Source organism: Staurois parvus, unplaced genomic scaffold (assembly GCF_062004578.1).
Source record: "Staurois parvus isolate SC_StPar_1 unplaced genomic scaffold, SC_StPar_1.0 ptg000105l, whole genome shotgun sequence".
NCBI lineage: Eukaryota > Metazoa > Chordata > Amphibia > Anura > Ranidae > Staurois > Staurois parvus.
This window is the reverse complement of record NW_028317901.1, coordinates 6758923-6773443: the sequence shown is the minus strand read 5'-3', so window position 1 is coordinate 6773443 and position 14521 is coordinate 6758923. Positions and strand designations below refer to the sequence as shown.

General features: G+C 40.5%; 1 protein-coding gene across 4 annotated transcripts in view; it reads left to right on the top strand.

Annotated features, from left to right (window-relative positions):
* The first annotated feature begins 12021 nt into the window (after window positions 1-12021).
* ACSBG1 (acyl-CoA synthetase bubblegum family member 1) overlaps window positions 12022-14521 on the top strand; it is a 78544-nt gene continuing 76044 nt past the window's right edge. The window contains exons 1-2 of one of the 4 annotated variants that reach the window (XM_089671454.1): window positions 12022-12202; window positions 12603-12713. The gene's annotated coding sequence lies outside the window, so the exon portion shown is untranslated. Of the gene's footprint in view, window positions 12203-12542; window positions 12714-14521 lie in introns of all 4 variants that reach the window. The other 3 variants (XM_089671455.1, XM_089671453.1, XM_089671456.1) reach the window with 3 other exon arrangements.

Below are 14521 nucleotides of genomic sequence, written 5' to 3'. Positions count from 1 at the left end.
CATAAGAGTTTCATGGTCATAAAAAAAGCATGATCATATATTGAACTTTGTACAGTTAAAGTGGAACTAAACCCACTGTTTACCAAAACAATTGCATTCAAAGCAATGCTGACTTTGTGCTTATGTTAGCTCTCAGCTATGATGTCAAATCATCAGTTGACTGATGTCACAGCTGATCACATGTGAAGCACCATGGCAACCGCAGATGAAACAAAAGCTAAGATTGCAGCTTCCTTGGCTGTAAAGGATAGCAGGTTTTAGTTCCACTTTAACCACTTGCCATCCTGGGGATTTACCCCCTTAATGACCAGGCTTTATTTTGCTATTCCGCGCTGCATTATTTCAGCTGATAATTGCACGGTAATGCAATGCTGTACCCAAACAAAATGTATGTCCTTTTTTCTCACTAATAGAGCTTTCTTTTGGTGGTATTTGATCATCTGTGCGCTTTTTATTTTTCACGATATAAACAAAAAAAGACCGAAAATTTTGAAGAAAAACAATATTTTTTACTTTCGGCTATAAAAAAAAATAGTAAACTCAAAGTTAGTTATAAATTTAGGCCAAAATGTATTCTGCTACATGTTTTTGGTAAAAAAAATCCCAATAAGCGTATATTGATTGCTTTGTGTGAAAGTTATAGCGTCTACAAACTATGGTATAGATACTGCAATTTACGCCATTTTTTTTGCTATACAGTGCTGCACTAGTTTAACTGATAATTGCGCGGTCATGCAATATGGTACATAAATTAAATTTACGCCCTTTTTTCACACAAATAGAGCTTTCTTTTGGTGGTATTTGATCACCTGTGTGCTTTTTATTTTTTGTGCTATAAACAAAAAAGTATTGATAAAAAATGTTTTTTTTTTTTTTAAAAAACGATATTTTCTCATTTGTCATAAAAAATATCCAAAAAACTCAAATTTCAACATAAATTTAGGCCAAAATGTATTCTGCTACATGTTTTTGGTTAAAAAAATCCCAAGAAGTGTATATTGATTGCTTTGTGTGAAAGTTATAGCATCTACAAACTATGATATAAATAATGGAATTTACACAGCTTTTACTTTCTGACTGCTCATCACATTTCTTGAGGTGCTAAAATACCAGGACAGTACAAACACCCCCAAATGTCACCTTTTAATAAAGTAGACACCCTAAGCTATCTGCTGAGAGCCATATTGAGTCCATGGAGGATTTATTTGTTTTTTTCCACAAGTTTCTGGAAAATTACAAAAACATTTTTTTTTGTACACAAAGTTGTCATTTAAATTATATATTTCTCACATAAGCCATGGGTATATATGGAATTACACCCCAAAATACATTCTGCTACTTCTACCAAGTATGGGGATACCACATGTGTGAGACTTTTTGGGAGCCTAGCCACATACAGGAGCCTGAAATCCAATGACCACTTTTGAAAGCCTGAAGGTGCGTAACTTCCTCATTTCACTTCCTCACTACCTATCACAGTTTTGGAGGCCCTGAAATGCCAGGATAGCACCAAACCCCCCCAAATGATGCCTTTTGGAAAGTAGACACCCCAAGGAATTTAAAAAGCGGCATGGTGAGTATTCTGCTGATCTCATTTTTTCTCACAAGGTTTTGAAATATAAAAAAAGAAAAGAAAAAATGTTTTTGTTTTCTTTCTTCATATTCCGAAAACGTGTGGCAACAAACGAGATCTGTAAATACTCACCATGCTTCATATCTAATTCCTTGGAGTGTCTACTTTGCAAAAAGGGGTCATTTGGGGGGATTTTGTGCTATCCTGGCATTTCAGGGCCTCCGAAACTGTGATAGGTAGTCAGGAAGTGTAATGAGGAAATAAAGCCCTTTAAATGGCTGAAGGTGCTTATTGGATTTTGGAGCCCTGTACTTGGCTAGACTGCCAAAAAGTCTCTCACGTGTGCAATACCTCACCTGCATGGTGCAACTGCTGTTTACATACCGTCACAGAATGTCAGGGCAGGGGCCGAGGAACGGACAGGCAGGCCTAACAATGTAACGCACTGGCTGACGACAACCACCACCCACAGACCGAAGTCCCTCAGGGCGCGGAGTCTAAGTCCCAGGCTGCCCTTCACCAGGGCCCCTGATGGTGGGGATGGACTTGACACAGCCAGGAACCAGGTCGCGGCCCCCGAGACACCCCAGCTGCGGTAATGGCCGCCGCCAATGGCGTGTAGCAGTTGGAAGAGACAAAAGAGTAGTCAGACAGGCCGGGTCAACAACAATAGAACTAAACAGTACAGGACAGCAGACGAGAATCACAGGTCACGAGCCGGGTTCAGCAACGGAGAGTCAGATCAAAGGAGAATACAAAGAATAGTCGAGTACAAGCCGAATCAGATACCAGGAGAGTCACGAGAGTCAGAACAGAGTAATAGCAACACAAAGACACAAGTGCAAAGAGCATGTGCGGACCACAGGCTTATATGTCATCAGCCACACCCCTCTGGGGGATGGACCTCAGAGACCTGAAGGCATAAAAGCATAAAAGGATTCCCACCATGCACAGCAGAATCCAAGATGGACGCCAGCACATGGAGTAACATAACCTCAGGGAAAAGGTAGGACCTTGACACAGGGTCAACGGTTGCGCACACAGGTGTGCGCGCAGGGGGCGGGGTGCTTTTTTTTTTTTTTAAGTTATTTTGATTTATTACATTATTTTTACACTATCCCTTTCATTTTTTTTTGGCAATTTTAATGCTATCACAGGGAATGCAAATATCCCCTATAACTTCAATGGGCATTGTCATATATTCTTTTATGAGAAATCTGGGGTCTATCAGACTCTAGATATCTCATCTGCCCTTACATTATCTAATCTCACCAAGATCGGTGTGATCAGATGCTTTCCCAATTTACAAATGGCGCTGTTTATATCCTTCGAAACTGAAGTGATAAAATGTTCACAGCTTCCGATTTCGTAGACTATAGAGATGATTGGCACCATTCCAGTCTCCAATCAGCTCTATGGTCAGCTGGCAGAAACACCGGCTGCATTCTCAGGTTCCCCCGATGGCACTGGACTGCCCAAGAAGGCCGTGGAAGGCAGCGGAGCAGGGGGAGGCATCGTCTCCCGCTGATTGTAAAAGCAATCCTGCAGCTAATTAGCCACTAGGATTGCTTTTACATGAAAGCTGATTGCCGGCTGAAAACAAAGATACCAGGATAATGTCTGCAGCTGTAGGCATCATCTGTGGCAGGCGCAGCACCCTTTGGTGCCTAGTGCGCTGTGGCATTAGAAAAATTATGCAATAGCTGTTTCTTTGTTGGATTAGACTGACTTTACTCTGTAAGTCCTCCAATGCCGCTCTATGGATGCAGTAGGTTTAAAGAGCACACCGAATACTTTAGTTAACTTCTTTAATAACTTCAATCTTCTTCATATAACACTGCTTACAATGGCTTGTTTCTTTCATATTACAATGGTTTAATTTGTATTACATTGGGTTGATTCAACAAATTTGTTCTGTATATTTCGATAGATTGATAAATTCACTTGGATTTATAAATTCGTTAGATTACTCTACAGTGACTTGATTCATAAGTTCGATAAGTTCGGTGGAACTACAAGTAAACACACACAACAGTTTTAACATACAGATCTACCTGCATTACTAAACAACAGAGGAACACACAAGTGCATTAAATACCTATTTGGCCTGCTCTGCTTCCATAAAGCTTTTCTGATTGGAACTGTCTGTTTCCTCTTCTGTCTGGTGAGCATGTGTCTCTAGAAAATCCTGGGATTGGTTAAGGCTCTGTACAGTGTGAGGCTGTCTGTGATTGGCTCATCTTTAACTAACTCTTAAAGGCATATTTTCCTTTTCTGCTTCTGCTAACACAATTAATATAAAAATGTCATATAACAATCAAAGACATAAATCACAGCCATGATTCTGCTTTGGCTTTAACATATGCACATATATACTGTACTGAGGTTATTGGCAGGTTTGGTATACACATATATGTGAACCATATTAGCAACCTAGGACTGGTCTTAGCTGGCCAGCTACATCATCCTCGTATAACCATTCAAAGTCCAGTGATGCACCAGTACGTCGCTGGTCCTTGTTCGGTATATATGCTATGTTCTTTTTTTTTTTTATATGGAGCCTGTGGGCTGAATGAAAAAAAGAGAAGAAATCTCTGCCAGAACAAGTGTGTGGTATGCCCACCATTAGAATATACCGCCCTGCATCCGCCCACTTCTAATGGTGGGCACACATTAGGTCACACGGTACCACATTTGCCAATTCCAAGATTGTACAAATGTCTAAGTAGTGGCACGCTTGAATAAAAATTGTCCACGTATAAGTGGTACCCCATGTAGAAAAAGGATGACACCAAGTCCCAAACTATCTCGCCACTGCTCCCCATGTAGTCTGGGCATTCGGGGGGCTCCACATGACTATCTTTTCCCTCATAAATCCGAAACGTATATGTATAGCCTGTTGCCCTCTCTCAGGTCTTATACATCTTGACCCCATATCTGGCACGCTTGCTGGGGAGAAATTATTTGAATGCAAGGCAGCCAGAAAAATTAATGAGGGACTCATCAACGCAGATTATTTGCTGGGGAGTATAGACATCTGCAAATTTTTGGGTAAGGTGATTTACGAGGGGCCGAATTTTGTGGAGCCAGTAAAATTCAGGGTCACTCTGAAGACGGAAGAGTGTATTGTCGTTGAAATGCATAAAACACATTATACTCTCATATCTATGCCTGGCCATGGCAGGAGAGAACATGGGCATATGGTGAATTGGATCTGTGGACCAATACAACCGCAACTCTTTTTTTAGTAATGCCCATGTTGAGGGTTAGGCTCAAAAAAAATTTTAATTTGAAATCGTAATGGGTTTCCATGCGAATGGTCTGGCAAGGTTTGAATTTGGGTTTGATCCTCAAACAATTCATACAGATCTTCTGTGAAAAATAGCTTAAAAAAAATCAAGGGGAATAGTTAAATTTGCTGTTTCCACTTGAATTCCGGGTTTGAGAGTGAATGGGGAAAGTACGGGTGCTGCAGAATTTGTGGGCTGCCAATCGGATTTGCAAGCACATCCGGAAGGATAGTAGTGGCTCTATGGGCCTGTGTGTGAATTCTTGGTGGTTTCGGGACAATACTTGTGCTCGCCACCACACCAGCTTGTACTGCACTTATGGAACTCGCCACGTCACCAAGTGATACTGCAGTGCTGGTATGTGAAAGACCAGGATGTACTAGACCGCTGGTGCTCGCCACTTCACCAAAAGGTAGAGCGGCACTAGTACTGGAACTCTGCTGCATATGAAAGTCATCAAAATTTACCGGCAAGTGGTAGCAGAGGCCTGATTCTGCGAACACTGCGGTTTTGTGTGTAATGTTTCAAGTGGCAGTGACCTACTGACACTGCACTTTCTGGGGGAGAATGGGGGGATAAGCTTAGTGGCTAAACACAGGTGCTGGCAGGTGCCGGGGCTTATCTCGCTTAGGCAGGCCATAGACGTATCATTTATCTGCCTAATTTTCGTCCACGCGAAAAATCGGCCGATATTCACGTTGTTAGTGGGCCCAGTCCATCGGCCGTTTTTCATGGATCTTCTCATTTATTTTTATCGGTCATGCTGGAAAATCCACGAAAAACAGCTGTTTTTCGTGGACGATGGTGGCAGCATCGGCAGCGGCGCCGACCGATTTTTCATTTATCGGCTGACAATTCGGCCGATAAACGGCCCATCTATGGCCTGCCTAACGCTGCCTTTTTGGGGACGCTATACTAATCTGAACACTGGTATAGTGCTGATCTGATCAAAAATATTGATGCGTTCAGACACTATACTAGCAATGGAGGTTTATTGTGCATGAGCGTGTTCCTGGCAATCAAAGGGTTAAATGTGATTACTGGTGTACTGACAGGCAATCTGATGCTATCTGGGAGGGGCGTGAAAACCACGGGAGTGCGAATCATGTCTATATATGTGATTTTGTGCACCCGTGTCACCCTGTAGCAGTATTTCTGCTATAGGGCAGTCAGGAAGCAGTTAAAGAAGAGGTTTGCGTTACGGCACTGCATTGCTTAACTGACAATTACGCGATCATGCAACACTGCACCCAAATGAAATTTGCGTCCTTTTTTCCCATAAATTGAGCTTTCTTTCAGTGGTATTTGATCACCTGTGTGTTTTTTATTTTTTGCCCTAAAAAAAAAAAAGACTGACAATTTTGAGAAAAAACTATATTTTGGACTTTTTGCTATTAAACATGTCCAGTAAAACAATTAAAAATCAAATTTCATCATAAATTTAGGCCAAAATGTATTCTGCAACATGACTTTGCTTAAAAAAATCCCAATACTTGTAAATTAATTGGTTTACGTGAAAGTTATAGCGTTTACAATTATGGATACTGGCAATCAGCAACTTATGATGGCGATCAGTAACTTATAGCGGGACTTCGGGGGGCATTCTGACACTGGGGGAACTGACTTGGTGTCACTGATATCCCCAGTGATACCAATACAGTGATCAGTGCTAAAAAAAAAAGCACTGACATTGTACTAATGGCACTGGGCAGGAATGGGTTAACATAAGGGGCAATCAAAGGGTTAACTGTGTGATGGGAGTGTTTTACTAAGGGTTCGGGGGGTGTGCTTCACTGTAAATACACTGTTCTGGATGGCTGTGTTCAGCCATCCAGAGCAGTGTGCCCAAACTGACAGGGAGTAGGGCTGTTGGTAAACAATGCAGCCTTCCTCCCTGTCGGTGATCGCCGGTAATCACTGGGCGCTGGCAGGTAATCACCGGCCGGGACTTGGTGACTGACATCTGGGGCAGCGATTGGCGCCGCGGGTAGAGTGTGTGTGCGGCTTCGTGTCCCCTACCCGGAAATGCAGAATCACGTATATATATGCAATCCTGCGCACAGTAAATCTACTGTAGGGCGGTCCTAAATCGGTTAATGGGTACAATGTCTTCAACTATTCTCCTAATATTACAAACAAGGGTTGCATTATTTGAAAAATAAAATTACCTGCTTGAAATGGTCCTCTAGATCAGTAGTCTCCAAACTGTGGCCTGGGGGCTGGATGTGGCCCTTTGCTTGCCTTTATCTGGCCCTCAGGGCACTTTTCCTCATACTGATACAAGACACTATTCCTTTCCTCCCACCAACAATGGGGCATAATTACTGCTACTGCCATCAACAATGAGGCACTATTTCTCCCATCGACACCAACTATGGGGCACTATTACTCACACTGACACCAATGATGGGGCACAATTACTCACACTGACACCAATGATGGGGCACTATTCCTGCCACTGACACCAATGATGGGGCACTATTTTCCCACAATGACACCAACAATAGGAGACTATTCCTCAAACTGACACCAATGATGGGCCACTATTCCTCCTACTGACACAACTGGGTACTATTCCTCCCACTGACACCAACAATTGGGCACTATTCCTCCCACTTACACCAATGAAGGGGCGCTATTCCTAATATCAAAGATGTGTTGTTTACTCCCACTGATGCCAGGACAATTTCTACTCCCAATAGCCACAGTCCAGCCCTCTGAAAGTTTGATGAACAGTAAACTGGCCTATGTTTAGAAAGTTTGAAGACCCCTGCTCTAAATGGTTTCACAGTCAGGACCAGGTCCATTGAACTATGCAACCTCAATGCAACAGCATGTACAGTTTTCAATGTGTCCTGTTCATACCACGCAGGTGCATTGTGGTGAACTTCATCAAATTGCAGTATATTTATGTATATTTACGCAGTACAGTGTCACCACATTGTAGCACGTTGCAACATGCTGCAGTGCATAGAGCTGAATGAAGTGCCATTTTGTGATACTTCAATGAAGTTTAAAAAAAGAAAAAACTAAGTGAGATGTATTATAACAATGCATTGTACATCCTCCATACAATACACACCAGTGCTCATGCATTATAGCATGTGGGTTGCTATGAAAAAGCCCTAACAATTACAGATTCAGTCATGGACAAGTTTTACTTATGATGGTTATAAATATTTGATGATGATAAATATTGAAAAAAAAAATATTCTTTATATTGGCAGAACCATGCATGCAGGTTTCTCAACTAAGATAATAGCATATTCAGAAGTTATTTGCCTTGCAGGTTCACATGATCCCTGGTGACGTCAGTGTCTGCAAACAGACAGAAAGACAGACAAATGGTAATGTACTGATAAGGAACAAACTCATACTATGTATTAGTTGGTGCTGCCTAATCTTATTTATTTTCATCACAATATGTTAGTGGGGTGTCTGTTCGAACTATTCACTGCTGCACTATTTTATAAACCCCATAATCATAATGAGAAGCATTTTCTACATCCTGGTGTAAAAATCCATATATTGAGTTATGGCTCCTTCATGTTGTCTGAACTTCTTTTTGTATGGTCCTGGCACATTCGGCAGTCTTGGGTTGTGCTCCACTCATTGTACATCTATTAGATCCTATGAAAAATCCAACAGCTAGCACACTTTTGTGATGCTAAATCAGGCCTCCTAGCCCTGTGAACTTTTTCAAAGCAAGTATAGAAATGAATCAAATGAAAAATGCAGCGCACCACTATAAACTCAAATGGTGCTCATAATACAAACATGCATAAATAAACAGTGAAACAGAAATTGTGTATGTGACAATAAATATGTGCTACATCCAATGTATTCTTACTTCGTACACATAAATCACCATAGACTTGCACATACGAGTGCTGAAATGAATATAGCTATAAAAACCAAATAAATTATATTTAATAGTGAACTGTCCCTTTAAGTCTCAGAAATCTTCATGTGTGTTTGTGCGGTATGTCGCCTATAGATCGTGCTCCACACCATACACCAACAACAAAAATCTCCAAACAATGGTGAATCATCTCTTTAAATCTGAGGTACTCCAAGTGGATCAGTGTAATCACCAGGGGTGGACTAACAACTCATGGGGCCCCTGGGCAATAGGGGATCATGGGGCCCCTGTATCCTCACCAACACTCAAACCACACCCAAAAAAGCCTATTAAAGGTACCAGGGGCATCTCATGGGGCCCCCTACTGACCCAGTTCTTGAATGGTCAGTCCGCCCCTGGTAATCACGCTACTGCATACATGAGTATGGTGCTCCTGTGTCACCCCTTAGTCTATATCCACCTCCACCACACTATTGCGCTCACCTCCAGGTTTGACCCGTAATGCTAGGTGAAACTATGCTTTTCCCTTCAACCCGGGAGGGTATACTGGTACATAGATCTTCACCACCGTCAGCACTTTAAACTCTCCAGAACGCTCTACAAACATAGGAAAAAATACTCCATATAGTGTAATATTGCCAGGTAAAAAACAAGCTTTATTAAAATGCTCAAAATGAACTCACATTTAAAAGTGTCCACCTGAGACACTACAGAGTAAAACTCACTATACAGTATGTACAGGAATCTCTTTTCCAAAATGGCGGCATGTGCACTTCCAGTTTGCGGCTTGACGTCATCGACGTTTATAGATAGGTATATAAATGAAGTTCTCTTGTCTTTGTGTCTTTTTTTATTCAGCTAGCATGCACAGTATGTTTCCTACATCTAATGTACACCTGTAGCTAGATCTCAGCACTAAAAGTGTCACTAAACCCAGGACCCTGCATTCATTATATCTGGTCTCCCACAGTACACAGAACATGGAAGTGCAATTATATAAATAAAAATCCCAATACGTGTAAATTAATTGGTTTACATGAAAGTTATAGCGTTTACAAATGGCGGTATATATACTGGGATTTTTTTGTATTCATTTTTACTATTAATGGCGGCGATCAACGACTTATTGCGGGACTGCAGCGGGCATTCTGACACTGGGGGGAACTGACTTGGTGTCACTGAGATCCCCAGTGGCACCAATACAGTGATCATTGCTAATAAAAAGCACTGACACTGTACTAATGGAACTGGGCAGGAAGGGGTTAAAATGTGGGGCAATCAAAGGGTTAACTGTTTGCTGTGTGTTTTACTTTGTGCTGTGTGTGTTTTCAACTGTAAGCACGCTGCTTTGCATGGATCTGCTATGCAGAGTCATGCAAAACAGTGTGCAGGAGCTGACAGGGGAGAGCACTGTATTGTTTGCATACAGTTCTTTCCCTCCGTCGGTAATGCTCCTCAATCACTGGATACCAGCGAGTAATCCCCGGCTGATTGACTGCCGAGGCCGTGAATAGTGGCGCAGGTAGGGCGCGCGGCTCGCATGTGCCCCCTACCCAGAAATGCAAAATCATGTATATATACGAGATTTTGCACACCCGTGTTGCCCTGTAGCAGTATTATTGCTATAGGGCAGATGGGGAGCGGTTAAGCACCCCTTTCAGTGTTAAATAGTTTCTCTGCTCCATGTAAACTGATACATTCTCATTGAAAGCTTGTGCTTCTGAAAATCAACAGATTTGTTGGCTGGATCACCACATGAAAATAGAAGAAAGCGTAGAAAAGGAAACAAATGCAACCATCACATCGAAGAATTGGTAAGCTACAATATAATAAATGTTTGCTTTTTGGTTTAATACTGCTTGAAGTCTCACAATTGTTTATCTTGTTATTGTCCTATACCCACATATTATGATTTGTGACTACCTTTTTCCTTAGGTGAAAATGCCTTCAAGAGTCCTCACACGTCTTTCTATTGCAGAGAAAGCCAGGGGTCATGTCAGACCAGTTCTGTTACTGAGTACTAATTACTAAGTGCATTGGTTTTACCTCTGGTGCCTATTAGACTGTCATTAGACAGGGCAGACTAGGGGAATGACTAGGGGTAGTTAACACAATATTTATCTGACTCTGTTTCTGACACTACAAGTGAGCTTTCTGCTAATCAAATGTTGTACCATTGTCTCTTTTTTGTATTTTTACAGAGAATAGGACAGCAAAAAGGGAGACACAAAGCTGAATTGGAGAATTCAACCATCACCTTATTCCATCTATAGCTCAAAAGTGTTACTAAACCCCGGACCCTGCATTCACTATATCTGGTCTCCCACAATACACAGAACATGGAAATGCAAATATTTTAGTAAATATAAACTGCTAAATACCTTTTCTCCTCAGCAGTTAGAGCAGTCTTGTGACTTCTAGCAGTATCCAGCAGAGAACTGGTTAAACTTGTAGGAGGAGTTTTCATTCTCCCCTAATTGTCCTATGAGACTGCAGGACCCCTGACCCTCTGTCTGAACAGCGCTGATTGGCTCTTTGCTGATCACATGCACTCTTCCAAGAAAAAAAAAACTCTCTAGCAATACACACCAAGCTGAGCATGTACAACTTTCCCCCAGGGCTCTGTTCTATCAGCATATGGATTGGGAACATTAGAGGAGGAGGAGTAGCAGAGAAGACAGGATAAAACTGTGTTTTTACACAATGCAGACAATTAACCCCTTAGGTTCCACAGTCAGTATAACAAGCATGCTTTACTGCATTTACAGACTGATTTTACTGTTGTGGGTTTAGTAACACTTTATGCTTTTGGTAGGATGATCCTTTAACTCTTCTTAGAAAGTATCATATGTTGTAGAAATTAATTCTGAGTTAAGCATGTAAAGGTGAGTGATCCAGCTATCCAAACAAGGTCACACCTTTTCTTAAATGATACACAGCCATACATATACCAAAAATAATTCAATCATAAAAATCAATTCCAAAGTTAATGCATTTTCACCCATTTTTATTAATGGATACATTAATATGTTGGAACTGTAGCTGCAATTCAGTGACGTACACTGGGGAAAAACTGTAAGCCTCAAATTCACACAAAGCCTTGCTTGTTCAGTGCACTAAATCTCATCCTAATTCCACTGTGTCTCTTTTATCCTTCCATACAATCGCTCACAAAGAGGCACAGATTTCCACAACTTGGGAAATGTCACTGATTGGCCAATTCGCAGAGAAAGGTCGGATTTGCATCAAAAAGAGCCTTACAACTCATTGAAATTCCTCACATGTCCAAAACAGGGAGAGAAAAAGACTTCTAAAGGAATCCCAACATATTTCACACATCCACCACTCTACCCAGTACTGACACCTGTTGTCCACTATACTGGCTCATACGTAAAGAAATACAAATGATCAGTAGCTGCAGAAGAATGATCTACAAAGCCTAAAGAATTACTGTGAAGACCTCAGATATTATTACAGGTAAAAATGGCTTTTGGTACAAAAAACTTAGCTGAGGCTTTGTAACATTTATATTACAATAGGCAGATTAAAAGCAAAATTTATTGGCAGTAATACTTCTCAGAAAGTTGTATTACCCTATATTTATATTGTTATACTACAAATTCTGAGCAGGGATACCTATGCTATGCTAAATATATTTTAAGTACGCTCACATGTTTACTTTTCCACTTTGCATCTGACTTTATATACAGTATATGTGTATTTGTTCCTAGTACTAACCTTCAATATGACTTCTTTAGCTATTAAATATTCTGGATTATGATAAAATCAGCCCTGAAAGTTTTCGCTCCTTTCTCAGGCCCCTCTGTCATTGTTGCAGAATTTTCAGTACATTCATTTTATTTGCCAAAACACACAGATGCCTGATAAGTGACCTGGATATTTCATCAGTTGATAAAGTTGCCTGATCTTTTATTTCGGATCCAACATTTGTTGACTGAAGAGCATTTGGAAGATAGCTTTGCAAACTGTAAGTACTTTTATTGGGAATCTAAGGCTCCATGCACACGGGGCGTTTTGATAACACTGTTAGCGTTAGCCATGTAAAGTCATGTTAAAAACACAAGTTTTTCAACGTTTTTGCATTAGCATTTAGCTGTGTTTATCCATGTTTTTCCACATTTGCGTTGTTTAGCATTTTGTACACCAAAAAAGATTGCTTTGCTGCATTTATTAGCGTTAGAGCGTTTTTACAGCTTAAAAACTCATCTAGAAACCCACTAATTCTGGGGTTTTTTTGCAGCCAAAAAACACCCCTGCCAAAAAAAACACTAATAAAGCCTATGTGTGCATGGACACAGGATAACATGCTGGGGAGTTTACTGGCTGTAGAAAAAAATGCCAAAAGCCAAAAACAGCAGCTGTAAAAATGTCCAGTGTGCATGAGGACTTAATGATGGATAGATAATTACAATAATACTGGTGTATTTAAGGTAGTTGCTTATAGAAACGTATATTATGATGATCATAGGCTGCTTTCTATGTTAGCTCAATTCGCTTCCTATAGTGAGTATTTTAATGTGTATCTTTGTGCATTGGAAAATAGGTAAATGCTGCAAGTTGCCTTAACCAAAGTTTTGTCACATTGAATGTGGTGCTATGTGGTCTGTAGACAGCTCAGGCTGAAGTCTATGGCAAGAAAAACATATGAGCACAATAAGGCTTCAAGAGCCTGCATAGGCATATGAGAGCAATACACAATTTCCAAAATATCACTACCTCACATAATCCAATTAAAAAAAAAAATAAAACCAAATATAACGAAGAAAATATACTTAATCTTATAGGTAAATTTCTGTTTATGGATTAAATTTGCATTATCGAAGTTTATAGTGAACTTGACATATTGGAAGTCAACTACTGCTACAATAGGGTTACAGGTGATGATTTAAACAATGAGATCTATCTTGAGATGTACATCGAAAATAGTATTGTAAACAGACAACAGTGCTGTACTGTGAAGTTAGAGGAGGAATGCAAGAGAATATAAGTAGTTCTAAAGTGCAGAAACTGAATTCCTTAAGGGTCAGTTCACAACACAAAAACTTACTCCAGATCCATACCAGATGCATTTCTGCATACTTGTTTTTAAAACATTTTTGATGCGTTCCGGTGTGTTTTTGTTGTGTTTTTAAAGTGTTTTACGGATGCATTCCAGATGTTTTTTTTTTCCTTCTTTTTTTCACTGTACTGGGGTCCAGTCTGTTTTTGATGCGTTTTACCGCATCCCAGTACAGTTCAGTGCAGAAAAACTGGAACTGGAAAGCCCTGGAAAGCCCATGTATATATGTTTGTTTATTATTTATTAATAAGTAATTTTTCCTTTTTGTAGAATTCTTGTGTTTAATCCTTTCCACTCTTTATAAACCCGTATGGGATTAGATTTGTTAAAAAGGGCACTGGTCTATGTGCATATGTGCCGAAAGGTTTTTTTTTTCTGCTACACAACTTTGTTACCCTATGTAACATTATCACACTTATCTGTTCATCCCCTGTTTCTATGTAAATGTAGTGCTTACCCCCATGGGCGGCGCTGGTGATGATGTGTTCTCTGTTCTGCAACGATTCTTAAAGCCTCTTGGTCCAGACTGACACACCTTGGTATAGATTGAAGGCCTCTCACACTTGTGTAACTTAAATGTTATTATGCTATGACTCTATTATACTCCGCAGGAATTAGGCCAAGAAACTGATGGTGGATTAAATGGGTGTAGTAAAGCAATACACATACACAATCCATAAATCGATGAACAGGCAATCAAACAGATTTCAAGATAC